We start from the raw sequence: 6,841 nt of genomic DNA, 5'->3' as shown, positions 1-6,841 counted from the left end.
TGACACTTGTCTCAGGTGACAAGGCTATTAAGTGACAGAGATAGATTCCAACCCAGGCAGTCTGATTTCAGAGCCTGTGCTGCTACATTCTATGCACAGTAAAAATGTTTGAAAGAATACACACCAAATTACTAGCAGTTATCTCTGCAGATCTGGATTTGGATGGGAAATGCAGAAATGAAGGCTTTTACTTTATTTTTGTCTTTACTTAAATACTCTGGACTTTTTTTTTTTCTTTGAGACAGGGTCTTACTCTGTCATCCAGGCTGGAGTGCAGTGGCGTGATCATAGCTCACTGCGGCCTCAACCTCCCGGGCTTAGATCCTCCCACCTCAGTCTCCTGAGTAGCTGGGACTGTAGACACGTACCACCATGCCCAGCTAATTTATTTTTGTATTTTTTGTAGAGACTAGGTTTCATCATGTTGTCCAGGCTGGTGTCTAACTCCTGCACTCAAGCGATCTGCCCACCTCAGACTTCCAAAGTGCTGGGAATACAGGTGTGAACCACCGTACCTGGCCACTCTGGTCATTTTTACAATGTGCAAATATTATTTGTATAATTAAAAAGTACATGTATATTTAAATATCTTTTGCAATCTAATTTATAAATGAATTTAAAATTATCTATAGTGATGGGACTGAGATTTTCTAGGGGATTCCAGAAATGTAGAAAAGATGTCAAGGGTGACATGGTTGTGATGAAGCTGGACTCAGAACTTATCAGATACGTCTAGTGCCTCCAGGGCCAAGGCTTTCCTCCCCCAGCCTTGATCCGGGTGCACGGCCAGCAGACAAGCAGAGCCGGGGGCTCTATGGCTGCATTATGTGGATTTATATCCACTGTGAACCAGAGGGCAAATGGGAAAATGTAAATTTTGGCAGCTGCTTTTGTGGGTACTGACCTCGAGGGACTCATTCAGCTCCAGACCTCACCCTGGGAGTGATTTCCCACATCCGCTGTAATTTATTGACAAGAGTTGTTTCTCTTCCTGATACTGAAGGAATTGCCCAGCACAGTTTTGAACAAAGCACCACATGGGTCAAAGCGACGCACTGAATCATCATTTCCTCACACCACCAGCCCTGCCCAGGGTCATGTTTTTCCCTCCATCCTTTCTCATTTTCAAAGACACTGGCAGCACAAATCATCTGCAGTCATTTTCCATTGTCCTTCTGCCAGACTGAAAGGCAAATCCCCATCTCCCAGTCTTGATCCAGCCTGGCAGCTGCGACTTCGGGGCATTATTCCTTGCTGCCTCCTCGCAGGCAAATCTTTTTAGGATAAGAATTTCCCATATTACATGATGTTAACTTAGAAATATGGAGATTTCAAATTGTCCTGTCCCAGATGTCATAAAATTAAACAGACTCTACCTTCCCATATTTTGGACAGACTAACGAAACCACAGTATGTGTGTGTGTGTGCATATATATATGTATATATATATATATATGTATATATATATATACATTTTTTTTTTTTTTTGAGTCAGAGTCTTGCTCTGTCGCCCAGGCCAGAGTGCAGTGGCGCGCTCTCGGCTCACTGCAAGCTCTGCCTCCCGGGTTCACGCCATTCTCCTGCCTTAGCCTCCCAAGTAGCTGGGACTACAGTCACCCACCACCACGCCCAGCTAATTTTTTTGTATTTTTTAGTAGAGACGGGGTTTCACCATGTTGGTGATAATGGTCTCGATCTCCTGACCTCATGATCTGCCTGCCTCGGCCTCCCAAAATGCTGGGATTACAGGCGTGAGCCACCACACTTGGCCCAGACTTTCTTGTTCATTGGTCATCAATAATAATGTAAGTCCCGTTTACTACTGCTGGTTTCACATAGCTCAAATCCATACAAGAAAATGCTCTTTCTTCTGAGTCACATTTAAATTTTATTCATATTGAACTTTAAGACTTCTCCTTTCTTTGGACAAGATCTATGCTAAATCAATCTGTAAAGCCAATGGTTCTTTTCCCTAATTCTATCAAGTGGTCCCTTTAAAATGAATTTGTTGAGCATCACATTGTAACTGAGCTTGTGAAGGTTTAAACGCTCCTTGTAACAAGATCTACTGGTTCACTAACTGCAAAAACAAACAGAAAAAAAGAGTAAGAGAAAATGGAAAAGTCTCCATTTGATCTCGTTTATTGAATTTACTTCCCATCTTCTAACAATGGAATGATATTCAATCTTCACTAGAACAGCACTTTGACATCTACGACTTGGAGGATGTGTAATGCTAGGAAAATAGCCTTATAGGGCCGTAGGGACTGCTGATGTATCTGCGATCCTATAAAGCTGCTTGTGGGCAATGCATAACAGAGTCAGGGTTCAGTTTTATATAAGCTGGTGAAAATAAATAGCATATGCTGTTACTTGGGACTTTTTATCCTCAGATCTCCATGGATCTGGAATACTAAGACTATGCAAAGTTTCCGTTTGGTCTCATGGTTGTCTATTTACAACACAGCCTGCGGCTGGGAAGAAGCGCCTGCACACTGGCGCTCCTTGTGGTCAGCTGCTGTTGTAATGGGACGCCCCAGAGAGCTGGCTCCCCATGCACCAGAAGAAGGTTTGAAATAAAGGGAGCGGCGCCTCTACTCACCCTGCACCAGAGCCTGAGCTCTCACTTGCTTGTACTCACCAGGAGTGACCGAAGATCAGACCCTCTGGCTTCCCAAGATGGAACCCAGTACTCGACTCCAAGCATCACAGGGACCTTTGTATGAAAATGGAAGTGGTGACTACCTGGTGACCTCCCTACCTGCCACCTCCCCTCCCCAGAATGTGTCCGATCATGCATCCCAAGCTTGAATTATCTTCAAGGAGTCTTTCACTCTAACAAATCAGTCTTAAAATTGAAATATGCCGGTAGAGGCAGCTCCTCATCTTTCCATCGCATTAAGATGCAAATGACTGACATCAAATACTTTCCTGACAGCTGGTTTTGCTGGGGCACACTCTGGGCTGTGTGAGGAAAGGAAAACACAGAAATGGAAGCGGAGGTCTTGGTTTTAAACTTGAATCTTGTTCTCTTTGTTCAGAAATTCTTTGGGCTGTGAGGGCAGTGCTGGGAGAACGAGGAGTCCACCGGTTACATGTTCTTCCCTCTGTCGAGTGCTTTGCTTAGGCTCTCAATTTTATAGTCTCCGTTTCAATCTCTGCTGTCATTTGCCTTCCCAGAGAGGTCACTTGTGAATGACCAGATCTAATGTGCACAACCTGATATGTTTTCCCCTTGGATGGCATCTTCCTCCCTCACTGTTTTCTTTCTTCCTCTGGGATATCACTTGTTTGGGTGATTTATGGTAGAAATTTTTCCTTTGTTTATACAGAGGATGCCACGACTTCTCGGGAAGTGAGTTAGGCCCCTGTCATCCCTGTTCTAACAGTGTAGGGCCGGAAATAAATGAGGGAGGGTGACTCCCCCACCTGCTGTTCCAAACAGGGAAGAGGGCTCTGTGGTCTTCTCTAAGCTGAGCCTGTGGTTGCACTTCTCAAGTGCAGGAAAGGTCAGTGAAGTGGACACCAGCTTTCTGCCAGTTTGTTCTGAGAACGGTGGTTTCATAACCGATTGTGTGAAGCTGAAGAAATCAGCCTCTGCTGGGGCTGGCACCAGAAGCATTGGTTCCCCAGATCTTCATGTATTTTCCCCTACTTTGTGTCATTCTCTCTCTCCTTCTGGAGCATTTCTTCCTCCCCCTTCTCACATACGCATTGCCCTACCTTCTCTTGTCAAATCATGCTCACAGAATATGACCTTAAATATACTCTTGGTAAATTATAAATCATTGGAAAGAGCTTTGGCTCTCCCCTTTCCCAGGGTATTACAGTTTAACAAGGATCAAAGGCTTACATTAAAAGAATTAGTCTCCAATTGGAGGTTCTAAGCCACCAACATAGGAGAATAATATTAAAGGAGAGGTACCATCAGGCCTCCCAATATCCTTGAAATTATATACTTAGAAGGTGACTTGAAAAGGTAGAATTGAAGTCGTGGATGATTCTTCATCATGCCCTGTCTCTGCTGTGATGTTTCTAATATAGAACCACTTATATCCCTCAGTCTTCTCAAGAATTCATTTAATCCAATCTCCAAGATAGTGTCTGAGGCCCTACTGGGACATTCCTGATTTGTGTTCAATCAATAGTTGAAAAATCAGAAAATTCACTGTCTTCCTAGGCAAGGCAACTCGTTGACAGACATTCCCAAATATTAGTAAGTTCTCCTGTTCCATTTACCCACTGGTCTTCAGCTCATTCTTAAAGCCTTGTGGGTTACATCTACTCTCTCTTGCATATGATAGTCTTCCAAAGAGCTGAAGACAATGGTCACATCCTCAATGCCTGGTTTATTCTTCTGCAAACTGAGAGTTACTCCAGCAGAGTGAATTGAGCAAAAAATCCACAGGAGGGATATACCCCTGTGGATGCGATGGCTTTAAAATGTGGCCATAAATTAGATGTATCCTGAGATAGTGATATGGTTAGGCTCTGTGTACAAATCTCATGCTGAATTATGATCTTCAGTGTTGGAGCAGGGGCCTGGTGGGAGGTGATTGGATCATGGGGGCAGATTTCCCCCTTGCTGTTCTCCTGATAATGAGTGAGTTCTCACGAGATCTAGTTGTTTAAAGTGTGTAGCACTTCCCCCTTCTCCCTCTCTCTCTCTCTCCTGCTCTGCCGTGGTAGGAAATGCTTGCTTCCCCTTTGCCTTCTGCCATGACTGTAAGTTTCCTGAGGCCTCCCAGCCATGCTTCCTGTACAGCCTGCAGAACTATGAGTCAATTAAGTCTCTTTTCTCCATAAATTACCCAGTCTTAGGTAGTTGTTTATAGCAGTGTGAGAATGGACTAATATAGATAGACTCTATTGTTTTCCCCCTTTGAAGCTGAATGGCTTGTGACTGCTTTGGCCAACAGAATATGGTGAAGTGAAGCCATATACATGTCACCTTCTTTGCTAGAGCACTTGCTCTCAGAGCTGCAAGCTGACATATGAGAAATCCAACTATCCTGGACTGCCATTCTGTAAGGAAGCCCAAGCCACAGAAAGAGGCTCCAGTGGGCAATACCAGCTGAACCCAGTCTTCGGTCATCCCAGTCAAGGCACTTGACATGTGAGTAAGGAAGTCCCCAGATGATTCCAGCCCTTAGATATCTGAGTCACCTCCAGCCATTCTAGTCCTACCATATGAAACTCCAGATATTACAAAGACAAATCATCCCTGTTGTGCCTTGCCCAAATTCCTGAGTCACAGAATCCATGAATGTAACAAAATGATTGTCATTTTACACCATTAAGTTTGGGGTTGGTTTATTACACAGCAAGAGATTACTGGAACAGAGATCAACCACTAAATCACCTTGGCCATGACCACTTCCGCCCAAGAGTGACATTAACACTGAATTCCCTTATTCCTTCAACTTGGTTATTAAATTTATTAGTCTTACATTTAAATGACTACTTCCTCCAGAGTACCAAAGAAAGGCAGAGACGTCATAAACTGCAGGAAGTAATCACAGGAACAGATAATGTATCAAAAACAGCGCCAAGAGAATTCAAGTCTCTAAATGTTGTGTCTTACTCCTTGCTGCTTTATGTTACACTCCTGATGCAAAGTCTTCATTTGAGCTCGTTTATTTGGATTATAAAGACTTCCGAATCCTCAGTCCATCATCCAGTATTAATTATGCAACTTTTTTTTTTTTGAAATGGAGTCTCACTCTGTCACCCAGGCTAGAGTGCAGTGGTGCGATCTTGGCTCACTGAAACTTCCGCCTCCTGGGTTCAAGCAATTCTCCTGCCTCAGCCTCCTAAGTAGTTGGGATTACAGGTGCATGCCACCATGTCCGGCTCATTTTTATATTTTTAGTAGAGACAGGGTTTCACCATGTTGGTCAGGCTGGTCTCAAACTCCTAACCTCATGATCCACTCTCCTTGGCCCCCCAAAGTGCTGGGATTACAGGCATGAGCCACCACGCTTGGCCTTTTTAAACTTCGAATTGCATATATTTTAATGCTGAATTTACTCCCCTGCCATAAGTTTTTGTTTCTTCAATTTCTTCTGGGATATCTTTTTCTTCTTGGCAACTTCCTCTTCTGGTTTAGGAACCATCTGTTCCTTTTCAGTAAGGGTCATCTCAATGTGGCAGGGAGAGCTCATGTGTGGGTTAATCCGACCCTGAGCTCGGTGGGTCCAATGGCACATCTTAGGTGCTTTGTTCACTAGGATATGCTCAATGACCAGAGAATCTACTTTTAAACCCTTAAGTTCAGCATTACTATCTGCATTTTTAAGAATGTGCAGCAAAAATTCAGCACTTTTTTGGGCCACCGACCTTGTGTCCAGCCCCACTGCTTGGCCTAGGCACATCTGCCAACTCCACCATTATAACGTCGAAATGGTACGCACCGTTTCTGTAAAGTGACATTTTTCAGATACTTCGTGGCTTTTCGTATATGCATACCCTTGATGGCCTGGGCAGTTTCACGAGTGTTCTTAAAGAGAACATGAAGATTTGAACCTCTTGATTTACATGATTTTGTGGGGTTGTCAGGGTCAAGTGAATAGTGAACCATTTTCACAGATTGCCTCAGGCTGCTTGGGGAAACAGATAATTATGCCATCTTTAGCCTTGCATCTTCAGACAGAGAGAATCCAACTTGGATGCAAACCTGGGTACGTCCTTCAGTCTTCTGTGCTCTCAAACACAAGTGATGATAATATCTGCCTTGCAAGACTGTGGTAAGGATGAGAAATCAAGTAAGAAAACTGCACCAGGTGTTCACTACTGCTCTCTGCAACTTTAATCAACAAATCCCCAAACAACAGTCAGTCTT

General features: G+C 43.7%; 1 pseudogene; it reads right to left on the bottom strand.

Annotated features, from left to right (window-relative positions):
• Positions 1-6,026: 6,026 nt before the first annotated feature.
• LOC116461869 (large ribosomal subunit protein uL22-like) lies at positions 6,027-6,580 on the bottom strand (annotated as a pseudogene).
• Between the last annotated feature and the right edge of the window lie 261 nt (positions 6,581-6,841).

Source organism: Hylobates moloch, unplaced genomic scaffold (assembly GCF_009828535.3).
Source record: "Hylobates moloch isolate HMO894 unplaced genomic scaffold, HMol_V3 SCAFFOLD_22, whole genome shotgun sequence".
In the NCBI taxonomy this organism is placed as follows: Eukaryota; Metazoa; Chordata; class Mammalia; order Primates; family Hylobatidae; genus Hylobates; species Hylobates moloch.
This window is presented reverse-complemented; position numbering and strand designations above follow the sequence as displayed.